Source organism: Salmo trutta, chromosome 17 (genome assembly GCF_901001165.1).
Source record: "Salmo trutta chromosome 17, fSalTru1.1, whole genome shotgun sequence".
In the NCBI taxonomy this organism is placed as follows: domain Eukaryota; kingdom Metazoa; phylum Chordata; class Actinopteri; order Salmoniformes; family Salmonidae; genus Salmo; species Salmo trutta.
The window spans coordinates 50,426,314-50,439,357 of record NC_042973.1 but is presented as its reverse complement, the minus strand read 5'-3'; positions in this window follow the sequence as shown (position 1 = coordinate 50,439,357).

The window sequence follows — 13,044 nt, the reverse complement described above, 5'->3', positions numbered from 1 at the left end:
TAAAAGTAGAAATAAATTATTATAATATAACCAATTTGAAATGATTTATACTACAACAGCCAAGGTGATAATGGCTAGAGTAAATTTGGCTTGGTCTTGCTGTTCTCCAATTTAAATGTTAAAGTTTTTAAATGGTGTAGAAATGCAGTAGGCCTAAATGAGCATGAACTTTATGAAAATACCTTGCACTTTGCTTTACCCTAGTTTTAGCTGAAATATCACCACTGGGCCTTCCTACGCAATAACCTCATACAGTGGCTTGTGAAAGTATTCACCCCCTTTGGCATTTTTCCTATTTCGTTGACTTACAACCTGGAATTCAAATTAATTTTTTGGGGGGGGTTGTATCATTTAATTTACACAACATGCCTACCACTTTGAAGATGCAAAATATTTTTTATTGTGAAATAAACAAGAAATAAGAGCGTGCATAACAATGCACGCTCTCATAACAATGCCCCCCCCCCCCCCACACACACAAAGTCAATACTTTGTTGAGCCACCTTATGCAGCAATTACAGCTGGAGGTCTCTTGGGGTATGTCTCTATTAAGCTTGGCACATCTAGCCACTGGGATTTTTGGCCATTCTTCAAGGCAAAACTGCTCCAGCTCCTTCAAGTTGGATGGGTCCGCTGGTGTACAGCAATCTTTAAGTCATACCACAGATTCTCAATTGGATTGAGGTCTGGACTTTGACTAGGCCATTCCAAGCCATTTAAATGTTTCCCCTTAAACCAATCGAGTATTTCTTTAGCAGTATGCTTAGGGTCATTGTCCTGCTGGAAGGTGAACCTCTGTCTCAGTCTCAAATCTCTGGAAGACTGAAACAGGTTTCCCTCAAGAATTTCACTGTATTTAGCGCCATCCATCATTCCTTCAATTCTGACCAGTTTCCCAGTCCCTGCCGATGATGCTGCCACCACCGTGCTTCACTGTGGAGATGGTGTTCTCGGGGTGATGGGAGGTGTTAGTATAAATCCCCTCGCGCAGCCGGACAATTTTCTCATGGCTTCTGGAAGGAAATGCTGTAGGCATGCTCAATTGGTGTCGCTCTCAGCCAACAGCAACTTTCAACCGGTTCTCCCCACTAAGCAACGGGTCGTAGTCAGAGGCCGAGCCTTCTCTGGTCTCTCCTCCTCCCGTTACGGGATCTGAGATGCCGAAGCCTCCCACCATTAGCTCTGACAAATTGAAAACCCTAGTCATTGGCGACTCCATTACCCGTAGTATTAGACTTAAAACAAATCATCCAGCTATCATATGCTGTTTACCAGGGGGCAGGGCTACTGACGTTAAGGCTAATCTGAAAAAGCTGCTGGCTAAGGCTAAAACTGGTGAGTGTAGAGTGTATAGGGATATTGTTATCCACGTCGGCACCAACAATGTTAGGATGAAACAGTCAGAGGTCACACCAAGCGCAACATAGCTTCAGCATGTAAATCAGCTAGAAAGATGTGTCGGCATCGAGAAATTGGCTCTGGCCCCCTCCCAGTTAGGGGGATTGATGAGCTCTACAGCAGAGTCTCACAACTCAATCGCTGGTTTAAAACTGTTTTCTGCCCCTCCCAAAAGATAGAATTTGTAGATAATTGGCCCTCTTTCTGGGACTCACCAGAGAGAGGGCCAATTAATTTAAATACATTTGCCAAATTACATAAATACTGGAAAGCCCGCATTTGGGCAACCCGAACAGCAAATATCAAACAGCTGAGTTGAGTTGTGGCTGTCAATTTGGCTGTCAATGAACAACAGGCAGTAGCTAAAAGGTCTTTCACAGTATTTCAAAACACAATTGGGGGAAAAAAAGTTTGGATGAGTGAGTGCCACTAGAAAGGTGGACTGTAACTTCCTCCCCATGTAGGCCTATACTGTATGTGCTCATGATGTGACAAATCATATCGTACAATCTGTGTCTCCACTCGTTTCGTTGGCTTATACTATTGGTTGCATTTAAGACAAAGTCATTTGTTTTATTGATCTCAGTATGTCAGTGTCAGAGTAGCCTGTCATTTTGGTCATTTCTGTGGTATTAAAAAATATTATTGTAATGTAAAATGACAAAGAATTAATTGAAATTATTTTAGGAAAGCAATTTTTTCTCAGATCTGCAAAGACAATGATATGCATGCAATGCTTTATTATAAAGGAGATTTTTTTTTCTATCGGCCTTGGTCAAAAGTAGTGCACTATATAGGGAATAGAGTGCCATTTAGGACAAAGCGGCCTAACCCAGTCAGCCTAACCCAGTCAGCCTAAGCCCATGGCTTCAGGACACACTGCACCACCACTGTTATGCCACATAACAGAACAGCTGCTGAAGCGGCCTCTTACTGCATAATGTGTTTTATCAAAAAGTAGAGGGAGAAGTTTCCTCGCCAGTAGCGATTGTAACTTGTAAATCTGCTTTTGTTTTTGTTCTCGTAGCCTGTAGAATAACCTACAAAGTAAAGTAAAGTAATGTACGCTATTATAATGGGATGTCCGTTACAGCATAGTGACTACTTATTGTTTTTTTAAACTTTCGATACCACCTGTCGCTTCAGAAATTCCATCACATTCTCTCATCCAGGGAATAGGGAATACTGATTTCCAGGGAATGTTGCTTTCTCTTTCTTTCTCTTTATTTTCACATTATCTTTCTTCCATATAGTGCTTCTCAGAGTTCTCTGCTTTATGCTCTTGCATTTTCCACTGACAAAGATTTATGAAACAGTAGAGGAGGGTCATGGTCGTTGGCACACAGGTTTCCAGGCGGTATAGCTGGCAGCATTTGAAGTGAAGTGCTGTTTGCTTGCAGAGTGGAGTCTTGTAGTAGAGAGAAAGAGAGCAGAGAGAGAAAGAGCAGAGAGAGAGCAGGGCAATGTTATCAGTGGGCCTCAGTTCATGCCGCCAGTCCGATGCTCACCTGCTGCAGAGTGCTATAGGCCAGCTGTCTGTCCGGCAGCTGGCCCCTGCCTGCTTTGTCCCGCTGAATTCTGATCCAGGCCTCTTCTAGGAAATGGAAAATCAGAGAAAGGCAGCTGCCCAGGACAAAACCAGCTTGGCAGGCAGCAGCATTATGCAGACAGCCTCTGTGGCTCTCATTCATTCTGAACCAACTGCAGTCCTGTAGTGTCACGGGGACCAGTAGGAAGGGTCATATCACCCTCTACTGGAGGGTCCAGAACAGATTGAGCGCATGTCTGATACAAAGGCAATAAATTGTGTTGTCATACCTCTTCCTTTTGAAGGGATTTTGGGTCCCACTTTAAATAAACTACACTTTTTAATGCTTAATGCCGTTGTCATAAACCCTCTATAAGGCCTATATAGATGCTTCCGAAATAATTCAAAATGGATACGGCAAATAACTATGCTATGTTGCTACCTTGTGGTTCTCTATTTTACCCAGAGGATGGCAGCACTTTACTGGATTATGTTTGCTAGCTATGGCACCCAGACTTTCCCAATACGGTTTTCTTGCTAACATTTGGAACTCACAAAAAGTAAGTTCATATGTGACTGGTGTCAAATCATGATCTCAAGTAAAGTGTCAGATTAAGTGTTGCTTTTACTATAAAAAGTGGTTTACCAGCTTTTAACACCTAAGTGTCTGATATTTTGAAACCCCAATGATCCTTGGAGCAGTAGGTAAAAGGATTATTTGACCCTGCTGGTCATCTATGAACGTTTGAACATCTAGCATGATCTAGAATGATCTGGCCTTTCTAGGGAATTTTTCCTAGCCACCGTGCTTCTACATATGCATTGCTTTCTGTTTGGGGTTTTAGGCTGGGTTTAGGCTACATCTGCTGACGTGAAAAGGGCTTTGATTGATAGAACTATAGCTTGCCTTCTTATCGGCTACCACAGGGTGATGATGTTATTGAATCATTCATGATGTTTTCATTTTTGAAAATCTAGTCTATTCAAATCTAGCAGAATGACCATTGCTGGGACTGGGACAACGTTGGCAAAATATACTGAGGTCAATGCCGTTCAAAGCTCTCAAATCCTCAAACAAAAAAGAACAAAAAATTATTCTGAGGTTCAGCTTGGTACATAGGGGTTTCTGAAGTGCAGTGTGTTTCTGCCCGTGCTGTTACAAAACACCCTGCTCTATATGGGCATTCCTGCAGCCAGCATCGGGGTAATCTGTGTCCCCTGGTCTCTGGTCTCTGTAGTGTAGTGCTCCTCCAAGAATACATGTTATGTCCTGGTGTCTTATCTGCAGCAGCTCTGCCTTTGAAGGGCTCCCTATCAGAGGAGAAGCAGGTAAATAAGGTGGCTTGAAAGCGCCTTAAGAGGACTGTTTTATCAAGGCTGATGACAAATTGACACGCTAGTCTCAATACGTTAGATCCTTCCGTTTTCTAATATGTGTCAAATACATGTTTAATGCCTTTGTTTATGCTCATACATTTGTACTGGCCTACGTGTTCCATGTTGGTTTGGGATTATCGTCACACAAAAAATGACCATTATTGGCTACTGGATGTTTTGTGTAAGGGTGCTGAGCTTGTAAATGGGAGTTGCATATGACACGTTTGGTATGTATTTTATACTATTGGCATATGCGGAAAAAAATCCGGCTCCATGCGTGTCAGGGCATAAGCATGAATGCATATGTACCTAACTGTAAATCTAGTCCACTGCAACAGGTGAGCATGAGCATTACAAACGCGGCCTTTGAAATTCCTATTCAATCTGTTCTCACAGAACGTCTTCCTCTTGGGGGAGCTACCGCTCCTGCACCAACGCAATGCTCACCAACTGAGGATCAAACGTTGAGGAGGCTCAGTTGTGCAGGCCCCCACTTCCCATTCTCCCCTAACTCCTTTGATAACTCTAACTACTTGCCATGTTTAATATGCTGACTGGTGGATAGGTTAATGCAATTTGACACCATTTAGCATTTCATAGGGCCACTGTAGCTTGGAGCCATCACAGTGCTACTTTCACCTATCCAGTCCTTCACTATTTTTGGATCTGTCAACACCAGAGCCACAGGATCTTCAAAAAGGGGCTAGGGGCGTGTTGTGGTCATCAGGAAAAGCCCTCGGTCAGACGAACTCCTTGTGTCTCTCAACCCACTGACACAACCCACTTAAATTGGTTTGTTTTCTAGTGTTTAGAAGGTATCTTATTTCAGATCTTGCCCATCATCCCAGAGGGTTAGGGTTAGGAAACACTTCCTAGTGATAACTCAGCCATGCCCGTGCAGATGTAGTGTCACTCCACGCTGGGTGGGAGATACACACAAATACGCGCGTATGCACAGACAGACACGCACTCATACGCAGGTCAGACACCCAGAGAACTGACTGCTCACCTGCTGGGAAACTCACTGATGACTCATTTGTTTGATGATTAGAACACCCCCGAGTGCAACTCTCAACACGCTGATGTTTATTTCCACTAATAATGCTTTTAAAGTGTTTATTATGCAGCTCACCCCCCTCAGATTGTCTTTGAGAGTTTGCAATGCTGTCAGATAACCAGGTTCATCCAGCTATATGGAAGTTCTACAGTTGTAGGGCAAGTGTTATTACTGTTATTAGTGTTATTACTGATTTATTATTGTTATTACTGCAGATACTGGAAAGTATCTGTCCCATTTTTCCGTCAAACACAAAGGGATTGAGCAATATCAAACGTTATGTCATAACAAAAGAATGGCAATGTTATAATTTCGGAATTTGTGTCCCAAGGGCCCATGTTTGTCCCCTTCCGAAGTTTCACTGATTGCCCCTTTCTGTTGACTTAAATCATTGAGTAAAGTTTGATTTAGATACTAAGTGTGTACCTACCCTCCTTACTGCTTAATGTCTTCCCTTAATAGGTCGTTTGATCTTTAGCTCACACAGCTTCGGCAGCTTTTTGGACTGATAGTCTCTGATTGATTTGACATCAGCCCCCACAGGCAGTGCAGTAGCAAAGGACGAATCAGCTGGAAAATAGGAGTAAATGCTTCATATATTTGTCATATTGTGCGAAATGAATACCATTCATATAACTAATGCACAATGCATTATAAATAATGATAATCACAGTGAAGTGGTGTGTCTGGTGTGGTCACAGTTCACTGAATACCTAAAAACTCAGAGACCTTTTACTACCAACGTCAATCCAGAGAAACATGTTGGCTGTGGTGCAGCACATCAATCAAGTGTCCCACATTATGTATAAAACGATAAGATCCCAGTTTATAGTGATCCCTTGTGCTGATACAGTACCTTGTTCCCTGTCGCAACCAAACCTTTGCTGGATCTGATACCTGCGAGTGAAGCGTTTGATCAAAAGGCTGCTAAATGAAAGGAGACGGCTTCTTATGCTTAACAGACAGATCAGATATAATACGTCTTTCCCATGGTGAGTTAGGGCAGGACTTGAATTCAGCAGCTTTGATGAATGAGATGAGACACCCCCTGCCCCCTCAAGCCATCACTTCTTCTCTCTATGATAGGAGTCTAGCGGCAGGACAGGAGTATTATCCTCTCTGAGGCGCGGTCCATGTCAACACAGCACTAGATATCAAGGAGAGCACTGCTGAGAGGGAGGAGCCAGTCAAATGAAGGCGTGTGAACTTAACGACCTCATAGAAGGTGCAGAGAGAAAACACATGTGGGTCATTAGAGGAGTGTCACATTGTGTGGGACCGTAGCCTCTCTGGGCTATGTGGGACGCTACCGTCCCACCTGCGGGACACAGCCAGTGAAATAGCAGGGCGGCAAATTCAAAACAGCAAAAACTCATAATTGAAATTTCTCAAACTTACTACTATTTTACACCATACAGATACAGATACACTTCTCCTTAATCGAACCACATTGTCCGATTTCAAAAAGGCTTTACGGCAAAAGCAAAACATTAGATTATGTTAGGACAGTGCCTAAAAAATAAAAGCCACACAGCCATTTTCCAAGCAAGGACAGGCGTCACAAAAACCAGAAATACAGCTAAAATTAAGCACTAACCTTTGATGATCTTCATCAGATGGCACTCATAGGACTTCATGTTACACAATACATGTATGTTTTGCTTGATAAAGTTCATATTTATATCCAAAACAAAACATTTTACATTGGCCCGTAATGTTCAGAAATGCTTTTCCTCCGAAAACTTCCGGTAAATGAGCACATAAATGTATAGAAATACTCATCATAAACGTTGATAAAATATTAAACTGTTATTCAAAGAATAATAGATAAACATCGTTTAATGCAACTGCTGTGACAGATTTCAAAAAAGCTTCATGGGGAAAGCACACTTTGCAATAATCTGAGTACTACGCTCAGAAAAAAACAGCAGGCAATACAGATACCCGCCATTTTGGAGTCATCTAAAATCATAAATAGCATTATAAATATTCACTTACCTTTGATGATCTTCATCAGAATACACTCCTAGGAATCCCAGGTCCACAATAAATGTTGTTTTGTTCGATAAAGTCCATCATTTATGTCCTCTTTGTTAGCTCGTTCAGTAAGCTACTCCAAATGTAGGAAGCGCGCAGAGCATTTCACGACGAAAAGTCAAAAAAAGTTATATGTACATTCGTAGAAACATGTCAAATAATGTATAGCATTAATCTTTAGGGCCTTTTTAACATAAAAGTTCAATAATATTCCAACCAGACGATTCAAATGTCTTCAAAAATGTAATGGAACACAGCTAACTCTCACGTCAACGTGCGCAATTGAGGCCATGTCCTTTCCTGAGTCAACAACTTCCAACTTCCTTTGTTCACTCTCTGTTCACCATAGAAGCCTCAAACAACTTTCTAAAGACTGTTGACATCTAGTGGAAGCCTTGGGAAGTCCAAAATGAACCCTAAGTCACTGTATACTGAATAGGCCCAGTCTTGAAAAACTACAAACCACTTCCTGGTTGGATTTTTTTCTCAGGTTTTTGCCTGTCATATGAGTTCTGTTATACTCACAGACATCATTCAAACAGTTTTAGAAACGTCAGAGTGTTTTCTATCAAAATCTACTAATAATATGCATATCCTACGTTCTGAACCCGAGTAGTAGGCAGTTTAATTTGGGCACGTCATTCATCCCGAATTTCCGAATACTGCCCCCGTCACTAAAAAGTTATTAAGAGAGAAGGAAAGAAAGTTTGATGAAAGAAAAATAAACCATTGTTTTATATTCTATTAGAATCTATGTGTTTAACTACTTGAAATGGAGAACAACCGTTCAACTTCTGATAGAAATTACAAGCTTTTGTTGTGTCTTTTTATTTGTTTGGTAATTTCCCAGCCTGCCTAAAAAAAAACATTTCATGCCCATTTTGCTTTGTCATGCCCTGGCTGCACCATCTCAGCTGTGAGGGAGTGCCAGATGAGAATAATGGGAATGTTTGACTGCAGATGGAAATGGGAAAACATGTAGCAGGAATGCAGTGGAAATCAGACTGACCTTTGAGAACAGAAGTTGTTCTATTCCCCCTTAAAGAGAATTCTAATCACATAAACACTGAAGGTGTGACAAGTCCCTCCTATGTCCTTCCTATTCTGCTCGTCACCTGAGGCTCGTCAACTAGTTACGCCTTCAATGGAGTTAACTGGAGGGCTGAGCAGCTATATTATACCAGTAGCTATGCCACTGTTAGGATACTAGGATTAATTAGACACTTTGTATGCCAAAGGGTATAGGCCTTAAGCTAGATCCCTGAGGAACCCCTATTGTACAGTTGTTAGACGATGGGACATTCTGATTGAATCTAACACATGATATTCTTTCAGATTATGAATTTGGCTAGATTCTAGAGAAGAAACAGGAAATAACACAGTAAATACAACACTGCTGCTACCTCCGGTACTTCTGCTGCTACCTCCAGTACTACTACTTCACATTTCCCTCTGTGGTCCCTGCAGTCGCGTGTGATCCAGCTCTAAAGAGCTTCCAACAGATGGTTTTAAAAGGACTAAAACGTTGGTTAAAAAAAACACATGTACATGTAATTGTCAGAGCATGAAAAGCATCCTTAATGAGATAACCCAAACACTTTAGGTTAATCTGGAGTGCTCCAGTTCCCAGCTGTTGATACAACACACACTGTTAATACTAACATAAGCTTTCCCAACTCACACACAGTAACTCAGTTGTCGTTTTCTGGTTTGTTTCACATTGAAGACTGCTTTACTAGCTTGTGTTCCTGGACAGACAGAGTGCAAGCAGCAGTCAAGTTCAAGATGTCCCAAGTTTACAGACATAAAGCATTGACTGGCCAGGACAGACCAGTCTGCTGCTCCATAATATGAGACAACAGCATAGAAAGTGACTTGGGTCTAAACTTGTTTCTCCGGTCCAGAACTAGCCCTTTATTCTTCACAACACCTGTCAGTGGCCGCTGATTACAGGGCCCAAGTCCGCATTGTTTCCCCTCCCTGAAACCCTCCAGAGTGGAGCTGTGTACCTAGAAGAGAGGGGCTGGAGGAGAGGAGTGGGGGTGCCTCTTCTCTTTTGAAGTGCTGCTCTTTATGGCCAAACATCTGCAGGCCCGCACTGCACCACTGTCCCAAACACATACTTCACAGCTGGCTCTACAAAGGAGACCAGGGCACAAACGCGCCAGCTAAATACATCCATCCATCCAATAGGCCAGGCCTCATTCTCCCAGCTGCAGGTTCGGGCCTGCCGCACCATGGATCCAGGCCAAACCTGGGCCGGCATTGCTGCACGGGACAGGAGCAGACATACGCACACACATAGAGAGCACGCTCAGACAGGAAATGCACACTTTCACATGAGTGGCCATTTAGTTTGGAAGCAGAAGAAAGAGAGGCAGGTAAACAGCTAGGCTATGACTTCCCAGATCGTGAATTCCTACCAAAGGAAAGGCTGGCCATTACGTGCTTAGAAATGATTACAGACAAACAGACCAGAGCATGTGGCATCTTACAGCAGCGCTGACTGTATATCATGCGATTTCACTCTTAAATGAGCGCCTCTTTCATGTCTGGCCATGAGTAATTCCCCTTTGATGTTTAATGTGCTGTTTGCATTGAGAATTGCCTATTTCAAACATGGACAGCAAAGTCGCTTAAGACTCGCCTCGATTCAATGCGTACAATGTTTTACTTTGACATTGACTTATTCAGAAGAAGTCACGCAAACAATGATATTTTCAGAAATATTTGTAACATTTATTTTTACATGACAAGAAGAATATTGTAGAAGTGGTTAGAGTGTTTAGAGACCAACAAGTGCTACTCTGTCGCCGTTTGCTACGATATTATAGCTTGTTGTGTGCGATGTGGTCTGACCTTAGGGAAAGAAAGACTTCCATCTGCCCAGTGTTTTGTTTTAACTCAAGGGGAAGTGACTAGATAAAGGGACAGAGACAGACAAAACAGTAGCAAAGCCAAACAATAAACTGAGGCCGGGCTATCACACATTTAAAAAAAATATATATATATATATATATATATACACAATATCTGAGATCTAGAGAACAAAACCTTAACACAGGCAAAACAAGCTTTTTGTGGCTCAAATAGCCCTTGTGAATCTTCCATTTGATATAATCTAAAGGCAAGTGAATTTGTGTTGAAGCATAAATTGCATTTGTATCTTACTGTCCCCAATGCACCTGTTGAAAGGTAAATTATGGGGGAATGTGTCCGGTAAAACCAGCAACTGAAGTCTGACTGGATTCACCAAATTGCTGTATTGGTTTTACACTCCAGTGTCCATATTATCATCACTGCACTATAATAATAATGCTTATATTTGTTCTGTTTCACACATGTACAAGTGTGTATTATATACATATGTGAATTGAAAATGTTTTTTTTTTTGCATATCCCAACTCCCCCTGAGACCCTTTTAGAGAGTGGTGTCATGGCCAGAGATGCACTATGTGAGATGCGCTGAGTCTTCAGCAGTAAACCTGACCTCCCACCAAACTACCAAACCCACAACCTCCCTCTCTGTGGTGTACTTCCAGTCCTCCTCCCACAGCTCTTCTTCTATTTGCTCAGGCCTACAGGCCATAACAGAGAATTAGACATAAGCCCTGTCCTGGAGAGTTCTTCCCAGCGCTGAGCCTATAACCCTATTCCAAAAGCAGAGGCTGTGTGTGTTTGTTAAAGGAGGATAAATAGGGGGATTAAAAAAAAACCTGTCATTTAATGATTTCAACAATTGTGGACGCTGAGACTCTAATGGGGACAATGAATAGTCAAAGATTCCCCTTCCAGTCACTCACAGCAGTAGAGGTAGAGGAAGATTATGTGGGTCTAAGAGTTAAAGACAAATGCTTAGTTTAACATATCCTTCATTTTTCATCCACTGTCATTAACTAGTTTCCTGACCTGGGAGTGTTGTTTTTGGCCCTTTATTTAGGGATTACAGTGATGATATTAGTTTGTGGCAATTCATGATCTACTGCATTCAGGAATTACCATTCCGAGTTCCCTTCGATGGCAGCACATTAGACTAGAGCCAAAGGAGTAAACATTTAGGACCCTCCCCCTTTTGCACCTGAGCTCTCAGACACAGAGGCGATAGGACGGTTGCATTATACATGCCCTTTCACAACTGCCTGCTGTCAATGTGTAGGGCTGGCTGTCTGTTCCCTGCTGCTAGCCTCCCGGCCAGTGTGTGTGCATTAGCACTGCAAAAGAGAGAGGGAAAAGACATCATGTGAAAATAGCTACTAGCAACTACCAGCCAATGCCCAAGCCATGCTGCATCTTGTTTACCAAGGCCATCAACTTAACCACCATTCAATTACAATCAATACACTTTCTGTTAACGCACACATTGTTGCTAGTTTCCTGGATTGTCTGGAGTTTGCTGAGACCTCTGTGCATCTAAAGGACATGAAAGGATTATAGGGAATAAAACAGACCCTTGAGGTAAATTGTTCAATGTAGAAGTAGCACCCTAGTGATGCGCAAATGTTGCTGTTGATGATGGCAGTACAATTGGTGCAGAAATGACACCGTTTTTAGTGGTCTCTCAGCTGGGCTGGGAAGGTACCAGTGTACTGTCATCTTTATGGTGGAAAAGAGAAGAGGCCCAAAACGCTTGTGTCGGGATTGGACACTTCTCTCTGTGATGTTCTGAATATACTAAAGGCTTAGGGCCATTGTAGATGTTGCATGGTAAACTGTCAGAAGGCTAATTTACATGAGCTGATCACTATGTAACCTTATGAATGTAGCTATGACTACATAGTGAATGGTGGATTAATCAAGTAGAGTATGTATAGAAGCTGAGCGGGCCCAAAGAGGGAGGCAGGACTGGTGCTCTACTGTCCTACTGTACATGCATTCATTCATTGAAATCACACTCTCATATTGACGAATGCTTTGTCCTCCATTCACACTGTCTCAGCCTGCCACAAGGAAAACAATCTAGTCATGTTTATCCCTATTAGCATAGCCAGTTTACTGATGAGATTTCAGCAGCATTACCACTTTAGAGAGGTGTGAATGCAACAGGCTTTTAACATGTTAAATCCAAGCATACAAATTACCCCATTGTCCCAATGATCTGCATGGCCGACCTCCGCACCCTGCATGGTGACCTCCAGTGTGGATTTGCTGTTGATTTTGAGTTCAAGTGTCACTGAAAGTTAGCTTAGAAATCAATCCTGCTATGTTTCACTGTGGTTTCAATGAGTGAAACAAACGCGAAACAGAGCTGAATTCAATCTGAATTTCTAGGTTGAATGAAAGTTATTTTGCAGGTCTGAAAATGTATGGAAATCACAGCGAGGTAGAATCGTTTAAAAGCATCATTACTCGTCTTTCACGTCTCGATTTTTTTTGTCTGTTTTGAAAATGCATTGCAAGATGGTCACAGTTGGGGAACACCATTATTTAGTGAAACTGACTGAAGCGTCATAGTTTGAAGTCTGAACTGTATACGTGTGAGTCACCATTCAGAAGAGCACACTGCGTAACACTTCCTTATTATGGGACCGTGTGATAGGCCTATGTCCCCCAGGCTATGTATTGCACCAATCAGTACTTGAAAAGGCTTTCTACATTTCTGAAAGTGCTGTGGGTCATGAGTGTGGACAAATGATCTGTGATATGTTTA